Here is a 19478-nt window from a genome sequence, read left to right on the forward strand (position 1 = left end):
GGCTTTTCTTTGATGGGAGACTTTTTATTACTGATTCAAACTTATTGTTCATTATTAGTCTATTCAGATTTTCTATTTATTCATGATTCAATTTTTATGGGTGAATAACATATAGGCCACTTCTGTAATTTAGCTGTTGTGTATTGAGTTCCTATAAACATGGGAATACATATGTCACTGTGATATAATTTCTTTAACAGTTTCATGAAGATACCTAGAGGATTATTACTTGGGTCAAATTCAACTTTTATTTTTACCTTTCAAAAGCATATTTAGACTTATTTCCTTAGTGATTATATTACTTGACATTTCCTGTAACAATATAGAAGTGCTCTTTTTCTCCCACATGCTCGCTAGCATTTGTTTTTTGAGTCCTTGCTGATGGGCTTCTTATTGGGATATGATGGATTGTCAGTGTTGTTTTGATTTGTATTTCTGAAATACCCAAAGATGGTGAATATTTTTTCATGTATTTATTGCTTATTTGTACTTTTTCTCATTGAGTCTTTTCATTTTGAGTATCTAATTTTTCTATTTTTGTTATATCCTAAATTTTAACCCTTTGGGGGGTGTACCTGGCAACAAGTTTTTGCCATTCAGTAAGTTACCACTTGTTTTATATCTAGATCTATGGTCCAATTTGCTTGTGAGAGATATTAGTCTAGTTTCATTCATCTGCATGTGGATAACCAATTTCCTCAGCAATATTTTAAAGATGTTTTCTCTTCTCTACTGTGTGCTTTTGGTCCATTTAAAAAATAATTATAATATTTGAGTGAAGGTGCATGGAGTTGTTTCTGCATGCTCAATTCTATCCCATTGATCAGCATATCTAGTTCTTGTTCCAGTACCATGCTATTTTTTTCACTGTAGCTTTGTAGTGTAACTTGGAATCTTGGATTGTGATGCCCCTTGCTTTGCTCTTGTGCCTCATGATTGTGTTGCCTATGCCGAGTCTCTTCTGATTATATGCAAAATTTAGAGGGTTTCTTTCTGGTTTCATGAAGAATGATAATTGTAATTCAATTGGAATAGCATTAAATCTACATGTTATTTCTGGTAATATTTATTCTTTTAAACCTGCCCTGAATGGTATTGACTTCCTGATTTATTTCCTCATAAGTTTCTTGAAGTTCAGTTCCTGGTTGGTACACAGCATTGCTATTGATTTTTGGATATTAATTTTATATCCTGCCAGTGTGTCATACTTGTTCATTAGTTCTACGATTCTTCTGGTTGAGCTTTTTGGGTCTTCTCTTACAGATCATATCATCTGTGAATAAGGATGGTTTGGCCACTTCCTAGCTTACTGGTTTTGCTTTTATTCCTTTTTCTGGATTGACTGCTTTGGCTAATTTTTTGGGTACTATGTAGAACATGAATGGAGACAGTGGCCGTCCTTGTCTTGTTTCAGAGTTTAGAGACAATGCTTTCAGTTTTTCCCCATTTAGTAGAATGTTAACAGTGGATTTGTCATAAATGGCCTTTTATCAGTTTGAGGTAAGGTCCTTTTATACTTATTTTCATCAGAGTTTTTTTATCATGAATAAATGTTGGATTGTGTCAAAGGCTTTTTTTTCTGCACCTATTGATTTGATCAGATGATTCTTATTCTTGCTTTATTTATGTGATGCATTATGTTTATTGATTTACACATGTTGAACCATCCTTGCATCCTTGGTATGAAGCTAACTTGGTTATGATGTATTATTTTTAATAATTTGTTTCATTCTGTTTATGGGTGTCTTGTTTACAATTTGTTTTTTGAATCTGTATTTACTAAGGAACTTGGCTGTAGTTTTTATCTTTCATTGAGTCAGTCTAGTTTTGGTATAAGAGTAACGCTAGCTTCCAGCAGTGAGGTTGTCAGTGCTTTTTTCTTTTAAATTTCAGGGAAGAGTTTGAGGAATTTTAGTGTTAGTTTCCCCCAAAATTTTTGGTAAAATTCTTTTTTTTTCCATTAAGTTTATTGGCACATTTTAGGTATATAATACAGTTACATTCATCATTGGGATCTTGTACCATTATGTGAATATCTTGGCTCTTATTTTTCATCCCCTTCCCCTGCTGTCCCTTCACCCCTATTTATAAAGAATTTGTTTCCAATTTTTTCCTTTCTCATATCTTTTTTCTTTTTTCCTTTCCCCTACCTCACCCACTTCCCCTGCTCCTTTAGACTTTTTCTTCCTATTACACAGTATCAATTATACATTTTAAAAAATATAATATCAAGATCTAGAAGTCATTACCACAGGTTTTACAGAATTTAAAAGGATATAGAAAGTATATTACAAAAATCTTTTTTGAAATAAATTTGACAACTTCTAAGAAATACCTTGGAAGACAAATTAATGAAACTGACTCTGGAGGAAATATAAAATTTGAACAGCACCTATTAAAGAAAGTATATTCCTAGCTTGAAAACTTATCTGTATGACAACAACAGGCTCATATACATTTTAACTGATAAATTATATCAAACATTTAAAGCAGAAAAAAAAAGGAACATGTCTCCCCTCATTTTAGGAAATCAACATTGTGCTAATACTAAAACTGGATAAAGATAATAGAAGAAAAAAATATGAACATAGATAAAAATTTTTTTAACAAAACAAACTATTAGAAGTCAGTTCTGGCAGTATGTAGAAAATGGTTTTATTATAGGGATGGCAGTGTTGGTTCAGCATTGGAAGATCCACCCCCAAAAGTCATCATTTTGACAGATGGAAGGAAAAAGCCATATGATCCCGTCACTAGTTGGAGAAAAAATATTGGACTAGATTCTACAGCTGTTCATGGTAAAAGCTGTCAGGAGACTAGAAGTAGAACAGAATCTTCTCAACAGATTAAAGACATGTACTCCATACTTCCAGCAAAAATGCCTTATATGAAAGGAGAAAATATAATGCTTTCTCCCTAAGGTGGGGAACAAGGGCAGATATGCCTACTCTTCATCTGTCCATGAAACTTTGAAACATAGGACCAAACCAAAATAGTCTGGCAATAAAAATAAACAAATAGCATAAGATTGGCAAGGTAGAAGTAAAATCTTTATACATAGAAGAAATGATCATCTATGGAGAAAATACTAAGAAATCTCTAGGAGCACCTAGAACTTGTATTTGAATTTAGCAGGATTAGAAAACACAAGGTATATATAAAAATTCAGGTCTATGTATACTTTCTATAAATGAAGATTTGGATATCGAAATTTAAAAGTTATGTAGGAGTACAAAGTACCTGCAAAAAGAAAAAGAAAAAAATAACAGTGTTGGAAGACATTTATTACCTAATTTTAAATCTTCTTCTAAAACTACAGCAATCAAGGCAATGTTGGCATAAGGAAAGACATATAGATCAATGGAATGAAACAGAGAATCTAGAAATAGAACCACACATATATGGTCCACTGAGTTTTGAAAGATTATTTAACATTAGCATTTTGTAGAATATAAACTCAATTCAAGAGCTGAGGAAGAGATAGTGTTTTCAGCAAACAGCACTAGAACATGTGGTATCTGTATATAAAAAATTAACCTCCACCCTTTTTTTCCATACATGAAAATAACTTGAAGGGATCTATGAACCTAAATAAGAAAGCCTGAAAATATAAAACTTTAAGAAGAAATTATAAGGGAAAATATTTATGAATTCAGGGTAGGCAAGAACTACCTAGGATACAAAAACCATGATGTATAAAAGAAAAAAATTGATAAATGAGATTCCATCAAAATTTAGAACTTTAAATGACATCGTTAAGAAAATCAAAAGTAGTCCTTAAACAGACCATATTTATAATGCATACAACCTATGACCAGAATATATAAAGAACTCTTACAGCTCATTAATAGACAACCCAATTTAAAAGTAGACACAAGAAGATGATAAATAGCTAGTACAGCACAAGAAAAGATATGCAACACTAGAATCAGAAAAATGCTAATCAGTACAATAACAATATTGAATTATACACTCTTTAGGAAGATGAACTTAAAAGTTTTAAAAGAACAAATGTCAGCTTAGGTGTGAACCACTTAGAACTTTCTAATACTGCTAATGTGAATTTAAAAGGATAAAACCACTTTGGAAAACAATATAGAAATTTCTTGTATTACTGTTAAGAACCAACTGTCCTGTTCTTAAGTTTTTACTTGACAGAAATAAAAACACATGTTCACAATAGATTTGTACATACAAGTTGACTATCCCTCATTTGAAATTCTTGAGACCAGAGTGTTTCAGATTTGCATTTGAAATCCACTTGATCTGCAAAGAGCATAGCTACTCCTGCTTTTTGGGGGGGGAGGGAGGGTTCCTGTCACATGGAGTATTGTTTTCCACCCTTTAACTTTAAGTCTGTGAGTTTCTTTTTGAATTAAATGTGTTTCTTGTATGCAGCATATTGTTGGATCTCACTTCTTGACTCATGCTGCCAGTCTATTTCTTTTGATTGGTGAATTGAGACCATTAACATTGATGGTTATAACTCATACATATTGACTTATCATTGTCATGACTTTTTCTGTTTTTTGGATTCTCACCCTTTGCATTTAATTTCTTGTCACACCTGACAGATTCATTCTGCTGGGCTTCCTGGGGTTGTGATCCTCGTTGTCTTTTCCTAGGATATTGTCTAAAATTTTTTGGAGTGCTGGTTTGGTATTCATGAAGTTCCTAAGGTGCTCTTTGTCATGAAAGTATCTTATTTCTCCATCAATTTTGAAAGATAATTTTGCAGGGTACATCAATCTGGGTTGGAGGCTGTTTTCTTTTAGGGCTTGAAATACATCACTCCAAGCTCTTCTTGCCTTGAGGGTTTGCATTGAGAAGTCTACTGTGATTCTAATGGGCTTTCCTTTGTATGTGATTTGTTTCTTTTCTCTAACTTCTTGTAGAATTTTATTCTTCTGTTTCATTTCTGGAATCTTAACAATTATATGCCTATGTGTAGATTTTTCTGATCAAGGCTATTTAGAGTCCTATATATGCCTCACTTATCTGTATCCCAAGTTCTTTTCCCCTGCTTGGGAAATTTTCTGCCATCACCTCTGTGAACAGGTTTTTTTTATGTCATCTGTACTCTCTCCTGTTTCTTCATTGATTCCAATCAGTCTTATATTATTCTTCTTTGCATCATCTAGCAGCTGCTGGATTGATTTCTAGTAGTCCCTTACAATTTTAAAGCAATTTTTCTTTTTCTGACCACTAATTGCAATCTTATCTTCTATATCTGAAATTCTGTTCCCACGTTGGTTCATTCTGCTGCATAGACATTCAATGGAGTTTTTAATCTCCTGGAAATCCATTTGTGTCTGTTTTATGGATTTCATTTGTTTCCTATGTTGGGATTCCATCATGTTCCTCAGCTCCTTTATTTTTTTTATCTGTGTCCTCTCTAGATTTATTAATCATGTCTTGCACTATGGGCACAGTCTCTCTTGATATCTGAGAAATTATTTCTGATTTCATTTTTTCCAGATCCTCTTTTGTTGTCAGTTCAGGGAGTCCAGGTGGTTGAGTATCACAGTGTTCCATCTCATTTCCCTTTGGGGTTGATTTAGGTGATCTGGAAGTCTGGTTTTGAAACTTGTTTATATGTCTTCTCATTTCAATGGGAGTGTGTGTGTGTGTGTGTGTGTGTGTGTGTGTGTGTTTGTGTGTTCTGCTGGCGCCCACATAGCTCACCTCCTCTGTGCTGGTGGGGGTAGTACAGGGGCCCAGAAGCCTCCTCTTGTGCACTGGCAGCAGCTCACCTCCTCTGTGCCGGCAGGGGTGGAATGGCAGCCTGGAAGCCTCCTCTTGTGCACTAGCAGTGGCTCACCTCCTCTGTGCTCTATTCTTCCTTCTTCTACACTCACATTTCCATGTGGTATCATTTCCCATTCCCCCTTTTTGTTTATTAGAACAGTATATGTCTTTAGCACATATTTATGTTCCTGTGGGGAGTTGGTGTGTGCACAGAACACACCTGAGTTTCTTTTTTCATCCCTTTCTCCCCTCTGCTTCCTCTATCTCTTGATTCTCTTTCCCCTTGAGAAAGATCTCGATACGTCCCATTATCTATATATTATTTTGCTTTTTCTTTATATTTTGGGTTTATCATATAAGAGAAACCATGAAATATTTAAGCATCTGGGTTTGATTTATTACACTTAACATTATGGTCTCAAGGTGCATTTATTTTACTATAAATGATTCAATTTTATCTTTGCTTTTTGTCTGTTGTAATTGGGTGTGCCATAATTCATTACATATATATTTAGTATTCTCTTGGTATTTTGATCAGGACTACATTGAATCTATGTAACAATTTTTGGAATATAGCTCTTCTGATAATTTTTGTTCTGCCTATCCAGAAACAGTGTACATCTTTCCATTTACTGATTTCTTCTTTAATCTCCTTTTTTAAAGTACCGTAGTTTTCTTTGGAGAGGTCTTTCACTTCCTTGGTTAGGTCAATTCCTAGGTATTTTATTGGTTTCATCAGTTCTGACTAGGATAATCTTAAGTATATTTTAAAGTTCTGGTTTAGTAGTCATATATCTCTTGAGCTTGTCTTTTTTAACATTTTCTTAGTTACTTTTCTCATTACCGAGACAAAATATCTGCTGCCCAAAGTTACAGGAGGAAAGGTTTATTTCAGCTCCAAAATCTGGGGCAATCTATGGCAAGATATGAACTCCAAATAGCTTGCATGGCTCCACCCCTAAGGAGCTGCTCCCATGGCTTCTCTCTCAGACCAGCTTTGCTCACTGCTTGGACCTTTTCTCAGATGATCCATGTCCCTGTCTTCTCCAAACTTCTGGGGTCTCCAATGCAACTTCTGCTTCATTCTCACAGCTTCACACAATTCCCTTCCAGAGGCACACTGCCTGGCCTCCCAAACCTTTTTCTGGAATATGGATGGAAGTCTTCCCAACCCCAGAACACTTGCATTCTGGGTGCAACTAAAACCATTGCCATGAGGATGATCCCAAGGTCTGCTGGCAGCTACAGCAGTAGCCAGGCTTCCTTCTCTCTTGTTTTAGGGTTGAGTGCCTGGATTGCTGATAGTTATGAACCTAATCCCAAGGAAAATATTCCCTAGGTCACTGCCATTCTGGGACATGGTTCTCTGGGGGTCTTTTATTAAAGGAAAGTCTGGTTGGTTGTTTTTTTCTTTTTCTCTCAATGCAAGAGATTGTTCCATCTTGTTTCCCTTTGGGGTTGCTGTAGGTGATCCAGAATTCTGTTTTTGAGGCTTGTTTACATGTCTTCTCTTTTCGGGGGGGGGGCTGCTTCTGGTGCCCACGCAGCTCACCTTCTCTGCCCTAGGAGCATGGGATGGTGATGGGGGAGCTTCCTTCTGGATGCTGGGACTGGCTCAGCTTCTCTGCCCTAGAACCATGGGATGGCAGTGGGGGAGCTTCCTTCCAGGTGCTGGGACCAGGTCCCACATAGGTTTTTAAGAAAACAATTATTTCACTGGTTTTCTCATGCTGACTTGACATGTACCTCTTATCACAAGTAGCTGGAGTGCAATACAAAGGCAGATACCTGAGTCAAAAAAGATCATTACCATAAACAATATACTAGAAGACTTGTACACATGGAAGACATGAACATATATACCATGACATAACAATGAATATCAGTTACTTTGTCCCTTAATTTTGTTTTGTACCAAGAGTATTTTAAATAAAACCTTATTTTCCTACAGAAAACTTAGACCATGACCAATGTATACGTATAAAAATGATGTGTTTAGCAATGTATTTCCCATGAGGCTATGGAAATTATTGGGTCCCCTTTTTGAACAAAGGCTGGAATAAATTTTTTCCAGGCAGCTGCTCCTTTATTTACCAAGGGAAGTCCTGTCCAGTAGTTTTCCTAATCCTGAGTCTTTATTTAATAATCTTAACAAATCTTTAGATGTCCTGTGAAAGCCAGATCATAACAATTAACACATTATTCATTTTGACCAAAAAAAGCCAATAAAGTTTCTCCAAATATTATATATAGACAACAGTATGCAATGTATTTGTCAAACCAGTTGACATTATTTGGATAATCTGGTAACCTGGGGGAAGCACATCTTTAATTATATTTATCTATAGGCCAACTTGAGTTACAGGCAAACATCTTAAAAAACTGAAAGTACCAAAAGAAAAAAGCTCAAACATAACAGTTGTATGTCTTGTAACAAATTGAAGAACGGTCACACATACACACACACACACACACACAAAGACACACATAGACACACACATAAGACAACTTGTTTATATACCAGAGCACACTCAGATGTATTTGGCCCAGTTGAGTTATAATAACTTTTATAATTTTAGATTTATAACTAAAAAAAGACTAGTAAGAACTTTGTAGATCTCTTGTAATAAGAATCAAAAGGAATAAAAATCTTCTACACCTGTGAAAGCAAAAACAGTTTTAAGATGGGCCTTAAGCTGACAGCTTATCTGATTCCAGTACCTAGTTACATAGGCTTCTCATTGTTGCTTTGATAACAATAGTTGTTTGATAGCCACATGTAATTATTCCCTCTAAAGGGACAGATTGTTAAAAGTAATTGTAATTATCTCCAGTGGGGGTCCACTCAGGCCAGGTTTGCAAGTAGAAGAGAGTAGGTGACACTCTTTTAATTAGGTATTAATTCCAAGCAGTGAAGGAAGAAGACTTGCCAAGGCTTCAACCTACCGTGCTGCAGATGTCTACCTATGATAGTTTTTCCCATTTTGAAAAGAAACAAAGGGAAAGAAGTTATTCCTGTCTATCTCTCTTGTTCTGTACCCAATCTAAGGTATCCCTTAGACTTATCTTGTCCAGTGGCAGGAGACTAGAGTTTCAAGGAAGTGGCCAGAGCCAGATTAGCTATTTTTATCATTTTCTAATGTTGCCTGAGGGCTGAAAGACAGATAAATCTGAACTAAAACTTTTACATTTATTTTTGAGAGTGTTAGGATTAAATGTAGACAAGTTTTCTATATAGCCCAGAGATAAGTGAAGGTCAGTTTTACTCTGGAAGAATTCCATGGAGGAGAAACTCACAATTCTGGAAGTTTTGTCATGAAATCCAGCAGCCACAGAAGAGGGAAGTGCCTTGAATCAAACTGCATTATTTCTCAGAGACAGGGCAGTGGAGAAGGGACAAAAGAGTGCCTTTAAGTATGGGACAAGAACTAAATCTTAACCATCTCCAGTGTAGAAGGACAATTAAGATCAGGAGCTTTTTTAGAGTGGATCTGCAATCCTTAGCAAAACTTGTCTCCAGAGACAAAAGCTATGATTGACTCCAACTGAATTGCCAAGCAGAAAATCAAACCAATAATCAAAGAACCCGAATGGCTGTTTTTTGCCTCTTGAAAGAGAATAAAAGTGTTCTAACTATATTGTTTAGGGCTTACCCTTTTAATGAATTACTCTGAATCTATATCTAATTTATGACTTAAATACCCTACAGGCTGTTGAGCAGCTCCCTGATCTTGTAGAAACAATCCCAAAGCCATGTCTCACCTTTTATTAACATACAAACTGAAATGATGTCCTGTAGGTAGGCACTTATAAGTGCTTGTTTGAGCTTCTGGAATGTGGTCTGGCAACTAGGTTTCCAGGTTAAAATATGGCTATATTTTGGGTATTTTATAAGCTGATCAAGGGGGTCACACAATCTCACTATATCCTGCTATGTACAGGCAATAAAAGCCTGTAATTGCCAGGAATCTCCTTAGCTGTTTAAGTGTCTTGGGCTGTGGAAAGGAAAGAATTGGTTTAATTCTTTTTCCCCTGATGTCTTTGGGTTTCCTTTCATATGATAAGGCCTAAATATTTTATCTCAAAGCTGCAAAGTTGTGCCTTAGATCCAGAAACATTATTACTCCTGCCTGTTAGAAAATTTAGCAGAGCACAGGTGTCTTGGCTAGAAAGCTCTTCTAAGGGGATACATAACACTATACCATGCACATACTGCAAGACTGTGACTTGGGGAAAATGATAGTATTTTCTTTTGTCAAATCAGGAGCCAGGGATGTCCTTATCTTTTTTCCTGATACAGAGTTGACAATTTAAATTAACTGAAGGGATTAAATCTCATGTTTCTTGGATCTTCAAGAATACATGCCTGAAAATGTCTTCTATTTATTTTCCTATCTGACTGGCAGGCCAGTGGGGGTCTTGTATAGGAATTGCTTGTGTTCCAGTAGGAACCAGTTATTCCCCTGGCTGTCTGCCTTTTGAGCTTCCAAAATTAAGATAATATTTGTCTCTACATGTAGTAGCAGCTTGTACTATTACTTGTCTCTCATTACAAATCAATGTTTGATTTAAGAGCAATATTACATCTTTCTAATCTAGTCCATAGGTCTAAGTAAGTCCTCTAAAGACCTCAATGTACATATCAGGGTCATTTGAAAACTTTCTTAAGTCTCATTTGATCTGTCTTAGATCACTGAGAGAAGAAGACACAGGAACACAGGTAGTTCCATATTTGCCATTTACTTCCTGCAAGGGATGTTGTCTTTGAGGGGCCTGAACAATTTATCTAAGGATGGATATTGCCTTGTGGAGGTTTTAATTATGGCTGGCCTAAGATTTCCACCCTCAGCACATGGTGGTCAAGGCTTAAAATTGTCTTGGAAACTTTTTTCTCAGGTTCTAAAGGGAAAGAAGTAGCCTCAGGCTTAGAGGTACTGAATGTCTTAAGGGTGAGGTGTCTCTCATTTTTCTATGTCCCACATTTACATTTCAACACAAACAAGAATTACTTTTTAATGTGAAGAAAATCTCCATAAGATGATTTTGACCATTTTCTCTCTTTTATAGTATAATTCTAATACTTTCCTCTGTGTACCTGGCTTTAGGAGGTGGGCACACCATGTGCAGGTGTATAGAAATACTAAATTGCTCCTTAATACATTCCAAAAGAGTAAGAGATTCAGATATGGAGTTCCTAATCTGAAACAAGAGAAACAAATATGGCATCCCATAAGTCTTTGCTCGATTCCTGTGCCCCCTAGGGCATCCCCAGGGCATCCCCCAAGGTTTATTCTACTCCAGGGTACGTAGCTACCATCTGGAGAGAGATCCAGAAAATAAAACTGAACTGGACTACCTACCCTTTACCAGTGTGTGATCATATCTTCCTCAGGGAACTCATATCCTTATTTCAGTAGGTACTCTCAAAGCACAAGTTACACTTGACTTTGGCCATAAAAATCATGTTTAGAGAAGGAAGTATTGCTAGCAAACAAAGAGATTTAAACCACTGCTTTTTAGTTCCTTGAAAGAGAGAGGAAAATAGGTCAACATTCAAATTAGGGCACTTTTCCTGGTAAAGACATCATCTCTAGAGATGGTAAGTCAGAGATTCTGTCCTGGGCCCTAGGGCAGAGAAAGCTCTGAGAAATTTCTGTTGTCTATCCAGTCATTTGGGCAACTTTTATTAGCAGCAAGACAAGGCTACTCCTTTAGGGTACATTTAAATTCACTAAGTATTTGAAACTCGTAGGTCTTCCTAGCAGCCACAGTCCACATTAGTAAAGGCACCTTTATCAACTTCTTATGTGCACGCATGAAGGAAGAAAGAGTGACAAAAATAATCCTATAGTCTAGCTAGCTTGTAAAAACACAAATTCAAGATACCAATTGCTATTTTCCCTAGTGTAAGACAAAACAGTTGTTGCAAGTTGCCTTAGTTTGACTTTCTGGAAGGAGGAGTGGTCTGACTACAAGGGATTCTCAAATGAACTCCCAACAAGTTGAAGAAGAGTTTAAGGGGAGTTTCTAACTCACTAGCAGAGACAAAAAGTCTGAATAAAGCTCAAGCTGGTTAAACATCCAAAAAAAATAACCATATAGCACTCCACAACCAATCAGCAAAGGTATTTTTTACACACATAAATGATGAAGACTATGCCTAGGAGGGGGAGAGAAGGTTCAGGTAGTTTTTAATCCATCAAAAATTTGATTATTTTACATTTGCCTGGAGGTCTTACTAGTAGTAGAGAAAGCAGTCCAAACCTGTAGCTTAACTCTTAATGGAGGCTTAAGAAAGGGCTCTGATGGCATCATTTCAGATCACTCTGAGACAGAGGATATCTGATGATTGTTGACAGAGTTCCCCTATCACCTCACTGAGGAGTCCAGATAGGAACAAGATGTGGAGATTTTCCACTGATTACCCAGATGGGCTGTTGGGAGCTAGTTTCTACTGAGGGACCTCTGGGTATCTGCCAGAGAGTAGCCCTGGCCATGACCCCTCAGTCGTCACCTGTTTCTGCTAGTTCCATACAATTGGAGATCTGTCTCCGAAAGGAACCCAATTGCCTATCTGGTCAACATTTCTCCCACCATTGGTGTCAATGGGAGTGGGAATTCACCAGAGGGCAACTGGAGAAACCTGTCTTCTGCTTTGAGAGTGGCAGTTGCCCTAAAGACAATTACTATCTGGCAGAGTAACCACTGTTTGGCATTCTGTAAGGGACAGATAAAAGCCTGAACTGTTTTTATCTGAGGTGATTTCATAAGAGACCCATTTTACAACATTTTTAACCAATTAAGTCCAAATGCAACACATACAAAACAAGAATAAAATGTAATTTTAACAAAAGACAATGCATAAGAAAAACAAGAAATTTGCTGTTGGGAGCAATGCTACATAATTCTAGGGAAAAATCATTTGGTTAGCCTAGTTCTCTTGCCTACAGCCCAGCTACAGAATAACTCCAGTTTGGCCTCCGGTCACAACTGAGACTTCAGTGATCCAGTGATGCTGTGATTCTCCAGGACAAGAAACATCCTGGGAGAACAAACATCTGCTCAGTTCCTCATTGTTCTTGGACTGATTAACATCTTGTTTGCCGGAGATGTACTGAACTCTCTGCAAGCCTTCCGTTACACCTTGTTTATCCCAATGTGAACTATTGAACTCTCTGCAAGTCATCTGTTACATTTGTTTCTCCCAATGTACTGAATAAAAGGTGTGGTAAGCTGGGGGCTTTTGTCTTTGCTGCCCAGAGCAGCACTGATCAGACCCAAAGCTGAGCTGCTTCTCAGTCTCATTTTTCTACCTTTCTTGTAATTCGCCGTGTGCTGCCGTGGCTCGCAGGAGACCAGGACTCACTGCAGAGGTTCTGGTAACGTCCCCTTCCCCTGTCCCCTACATTTGGCGCCCAACGTGGATATGAATCGGATCCAGGGGTGAACTCGCCTGTGAGACAAACTTGGAGTAAGAGAGACAGCACACGGATCTCCCAGGACGATTTCCGGACTAGGACGAGGGACACCGGTGGTAAGTGTGTCCAGCTGGGGGTAATTTTCTATCTTTGCTGAGTTATAACTATGGGTCAGTCTCTGTCAACAGAACAGCGTAACTTTGCCAAATTACTTAAGTCGCTGTTAAAGCAAGCTATGTACCCAGTACCTAAGGGTGCTGTGAAGATTTGTTAAAAGACATGCAAATGTATGTCCCATCTTTTCCCCAGGAAGGGACAGCTTAACTTAATATCATGGGAACGTGTAGGTACCGCTCTCTGTGAGGCCTGTCAAAGGGGTAATTGTCTCTCCCCTGAACGCTCCCCTCTTGGGCCTTAGTCCACTGAGGTCAGAGTTGCTAGCCATTATATTTGTGATTGAAAACTTCCCTCTTAATATTTTAAATGATTCCTCTTACACAGTTTGGTTGACTCAAAGACTAAGGAGCTATGGTCTACTCTACCTTAGAACCTAAATTATTAAACTTGTTTTTAAGATTACAAAAGGCCATATGTCAGAAAATTCCTCCTGCCTTAATAACGTGGGGGAGAGGTTTCGCCTGTGCCCTAACAGATAATGAAAAAAATCTTGTGGCTGCCCTCCTGGAATGTGAGACCGTGGGTCACGCTGGTGGAACCGCCAACATCTCACAGAATCAATGATAGCACCCTGGCTGAAAGCGATGAGCCAGCTGCACCTCAGGGACCCACCTCACCAGCGACAACCAACAAATCTATGGCAGGGTCCAGGACTGAGATGATGCCCCCAGAGGAATGATAATTATAGATTTATGGTAAAAAATTTATAAAGGTGGGGGACAACTTCAAAATGCTCCTTTTATATTTACAGGTATAAAAGCGCTTTCATTCCTTCTGATTCTAATCTCGAGATCTCTGTTAATTGACTATTCCAAAGTTTTTGACCAGTCATACAATTATAAATCTAATAATCATAAAAAGGATATTACGATTCAATTTGGCTAAATATATTTGAGTGCACTCTAATTTTGTAAATTGTCTTATATGTTTGTCTGTTGTCTGTTGTTTGTCTGTTTGTACAGTTGAGCTCGATTTTTTTTTCTCTTTTCCTTTTCACCTTTTCAAAAAACTTTTTTTTAAAAAAAGATATTCACCTATTGTTAAATTCACTTACAGATAAATGTTACTAAATTAAAGGCATGCCTTCCTTCCCAGGTTGCTAACTGATCAAAGTGCCACCGAGATTTATTTTATAAAAGTAATATATATTGTCACCTACATGCAATAATCAAATTGCAATAAGCAGTTGTAAAATAGAAAGATATATATATTCTTATTCTTCGTTTGTCAAAATAGAGACTGTGGGTACTCCCTTTGATGAATAAAGAAGTGGCCACCCAGAAAATAATTATTCTGGTCTTAATTCACTAAAGGGACCCCCTAGTAATTTTTATAATCTTATGGGAGACACACCACAACAAATATTGTCTCAATGTGTTATTATAAATTGATTACATTGGTTATCATTGAAGTTTAAATTTTAAATATGTTATAAATTGATTACATTGGTTATCATTGAAGTTTAAGCGCTAAAAATGTGATTGTAAAATGTTTACATTGGTTACGTTCTGAATATGTTATTGTAATATGTCCACATTGGTCATCTTCAAAAGCTTAATTTCTGTGTCATAAACAAGAGTGTTATTAGAAAGATGGTTTTGGTACCAAACCACAGTGAAGAACATAAGGTTTTATGTAACTGTGATATTTATTACTGCTCCTTTTCTGGTGTACAAAATGTATTCATGCCCTCTAATTGTATGGGTTTTCTAACATTGTTTATGGTAATAACCTTTTGATTCAGGTATTTGCCCTTCTCTTATGCTCCAGCCCCCTATCAAAATAGGCACACTTGTAGGCTGATATATTTTCCTTAGATGACATCCTATAAAAAGATAGCTACTCAGGGATCCAACCACAACAGCAACTATCATTGACAATAATAACAGTTTAACTATATTTTTATTCCAAAATGCTTATATCCAGGTAAAATTATAATAGTTGAGTTCACTACTCCTCTTGCAATGCTAATGTTATTGATCTTCTCTTCTGGGTGTTCAACAACCTAAGTTTAGAGACCAAAACTGAAGAGGTATTTGGGCTAAGAAGGCAGCCAATATTTTGGCCCTGGCCCTCCAAGGTCAACAACAATAACAAAAAGATCCAGGACATGAGGGAACCATCTCTGAGATCCTGCATTTTTGGTAAGTCATCCAACCTCCTGAGCAGGGAGGTTGCTGAACACCAAAACAGTAAAGATCCAACAAAAAGTGTGCCAAAGGAATGTCACCTGGAGGAAAAAAATCTCCCATGCTTTCGCAGGAAGCAACATGGTCAAGCAAGGCCGTGACATATCCTGATGGGTGACACTGACAGAGGAACTAAGAGGCTCTATGCATGGTTCCAAGACAGTGCCTGTGGAGACTTAATTGACCTTGTTAGATAACAAGAGATTGATTTTATTTAATATAGGTCTCACCATAACTTGGTCTTAAAACACCCAGTAGAAAAGTGTAACTAAAGACAGTAGTTATTTGAGTTCAACAAAAGTTTTAAATTTTTAAGCCCAACGTTTAAAAACAAATTGTTAGATTTTTTAATCCTTTTACAGCCCCAATCCAGAAAGGTTGTGCTTATTATAGACAGCTAAGCCAGTCAAACTATAGATCCTCACACAACATAGGGACAAGCCATTGTTGGGTGTGCTTGCTTTTCATAAAACCCTTCACATAAAACAAAAAGAAAGGGAGATATGTTGGGAGCAATGCTACATAATTCCAGGGAAAAATCATTTGGTTAGCCTAGTTCTCTTGCCTACAGCCCAGCTACAGAATAACTCCAGTTTGGCCTCCGGTCACAACTGAGACTTCAGTGATCCAGTGATGCTGTGATTCTCCAGGACAAGAAACATCCTGGGAGAACAAACATCTGCTCAGTTCCTCATTGTTCTTGGACTGATTAACATCTTGTTTGCCGGAGATGTACTGAACTCTCTGCAAGCCTTCCGTTACACCTTGTTTATCCCAATGTGAACTATTGAACTCTCTGCAAGTCATCTGTTACATTTGTTTCCCCTGATGTACTGAATAAAAGGTGTGGTAAACTGGGGGCTTTTGTCTTTGCTGCCCAGAGCAGCACTGATCAAAACCAAAGCTCAGCTTCTTCTCAGTCTCATTTTTCTACCTTTCCTGTAATTCGCCATGTGCTGCCGTGGCTCACAGGAGACCAGGACTCACTGCAGAGGTTCTGGTAACGTCCCCTTCCCCTGTCCCCTACAATTTGCAAACACTTAAAACACACAGCTTAAAATGAAGACACTTTTGAAACAAAAGACAATGCATAAGAAAAACAAGAAATTTGCAAACACTTAAAACACACAGCTTAAAATGAAGACACTTTTGAAACAAAAGCCAAATCAAAGGCCAGAATTTATGAAACAAAAACCAGAATCTATGAAGCAAATAGCCAAAGCCTATGAAATTAATAGTAACAATCTATGAAGCAAAAAGACCAAAGTTAGAACCTATGGAACAAAAGCAAACTCTTACCTCTGACCAGTATTCTTGGTGGAACCTCCAAAATGACATAGGGGGAAGAGATGTAACCCCCAAACCTGCTAGATATCCAAACCACGAGTTCATGTTCTCTAAAATCAAAGAATGAATTCTAGGAACAATGGAGGTTAAGAGTAGGAAAAATTTAATGTGAGAAAGAAAGCTTCTGCCTAAGAGAGACAGAAGTGGGACCGGAAAGTGGATTGCCCCTGCTCTTCTTGATTCATAGACAGCTTTCTTGCTTTCTTTTCACTGTGCTCAGACGTTTAAAGAGGGTGCAGGATCTTTCAGTCCTCTTTCATAAGGGCATTGACACTGTTAATGTGGGCTCGCCTTCTTGACCTAATTCTTCCCAGTGACTTTTACCTCCTAATATGATCATCATGGGATTAGAATTTTAACATGCAAATTTTGGGAGCATGCAAACATTCAGACTACAGTGATGTATGTACTATGTTTTTAATTTAAAATGTACCAGTTGAAGGCAAGTTTGATCTAATCATTGTAATTTACATGAAAAAGAATGCATCACTATGAGTTCGTGTGAGCACACTGAAATAATTATTCATAGAAATGTGGTTTTTAAATTTCACATGGTTTGAGCTAGGGAGGAGGATATCATAACCTAAACTTTCAAGATGTGAATCTTAGTTCAGCTACTAAATACAAGGTGAGATAAAAAGACATTGTGAATATCTAAACTAAAATTATTATATTAATTGCCATTCATCCCCTCAAGGTGCTCCATTTTTGCTTCAAACACACTTATCCCACCATTCTTGCTACTTTCTGAAGCCTTTCTGGAAGTGCTCTTTCTAGAGTGTCCTTAGTTTCAGTTCTGGGGTCTCCTCCACGTCCTGAATTGACTCCTGGCATGTATGGCAATTTCTGTGAAATGAACACATTATGGTGTAGACTCATTCATCTTATTCACTGGATCTGGTACTGTGAAATTTCTGGCTTTTCCACAAAGCCAAAATGATTATGAAAGGTTGAATCCTCCGGAGTTGAAATCTCTGAAGGATTATGTTAAAAACAGAGGGAAAATAGCAAAAATGAAACCTACGTTAAATTCAACTCAGTACCTTGCTAGGATTAAAGTGATGTAACCTACTCTGTTTGTCTTCCAGACAAAAAAAACATTATGTGGAGTCTCTCCAGGTTTTACACAAAGTATTTGACACTGAATTGAAGTAATGCACTAAGCACCCTAAGAGAAATAATTACATGACTGAAAACAAAGATGGACATACAATGAACAGGAGTAACATACAAGTGATAGTTATTAGAGTTAACTGACATAACTTTAAAATAAACATATTTTTATGGTTTTATTGAGGTATAATTGGTAAATATTTTTTCGTTGTTTGTTTTGTCTTTTGAGTCAGAGTCTCCCTATGTAATTCAGCAGGCTGCTCTTGAACTCATTATGTAGCCCAGGTTGGCCTTGAACTCTCAGGAATCCTCCTGCTTCAACCTCTCAAAAACTGGAGTTACAGGTGTGCACCACCACAACCAGCTAAAAATTCATTTATAAATAAAAATGTTCTCTGAAAATTGACACAAAGTCTGTTTGTGTGTGTGTGTGTGTGTGTGTACTATGAACATAACAGTTCAGTTCATAAAGTACAGAAAAATGCAAATGACCAAAGTGACAAAGTAGATCTTTGGGGGAAAAGCAAAGTGGGGCAGGTTTAGTGTTAGATGTAAAGACTTAATATAATAAAACAGTAATTTAGAAGGGATGACATTGACATACAAACAGGCAAACAAAAATTAAGAGTATAGAACTAGAAAAAACTCGCATATCCACTTGACTTGAGAATGTGACACTGCTCTGCACGTAGGACAAGGTGAAGTTTTCAATTATGATCATTTCCTTGTACTACTGGAAATAAATCAATCCCAATGTCTATGTTATACCTATATAAAAGTAAAATTTGGATGTATACACATATATGAGAAAGGCAAAAATAAATTTTTATATTAGAAATTGTACAATATCTAAATAAGCAAGATAAGGAGCAGGCATGGTGGTGCATATCTGTAATTCCAGCACTCAGGAGGCTGAGGCAGGAGGATCACAGTGAGTTCAAGGCCACGTTGAACTGCATACTGAGACTCCTTGTCAACCTCTCCCTCACCAAAATTAAATAAATAAAAATATAAATAAGATATAAAAATCATTTGCCATAAAGAATAACTTTCCTCCACTGAGCTATATTGAAATTTAAGACTTCTTTTTCTTTTTCTTTTAGTTTGTTAGTATATGTGTGTAATACGTAATGTTCATTCTCCTCATGAAAAGTCAGGACGTAGACACACTAACACATCTTAATTACTTTTGTCATTCTCTTTTGGTTCCCGCCTCCACTCTCTGCTTGGTCTCTCTTCTTTTGGTATGTGTTTGAAGCATGTGATGTTTACACTCCTTGTGTGCAGCTGGCACATGCACATAACACAAAAGGACTAAAAGGTACAGAAATGATGTGAAATAGAAAGCAAAGGGGCAAAGGGGAAAGGGATCTAGTTCCTTTTTCTCACCCTTTATCCTTCTCTGTCTCCCCCTGCCCCCACCTCTTGATCCCTTCGCCTTTCAGAACAATCTATCTCCTAACTTCCTATTATCTGTATTTCATTT

Source organism: Heterocephalus glaber, unplaced genomic scaffold (genome assembly GCF_053883595.1).
Source record: "Heterocephalus glaber isolate CG9 unplaced genomic scaffold, H.glaber_assembly_v1.0 deba00001444, whole genome shotgun sequence".
In the NCBI taxonomy this organism is placed as follows: Eukaryota; Metazoa; Chordata; class Mammalia; order Rodentia; family Bathyergidae; genus Heterocephalus; species Heterocephalus glaber.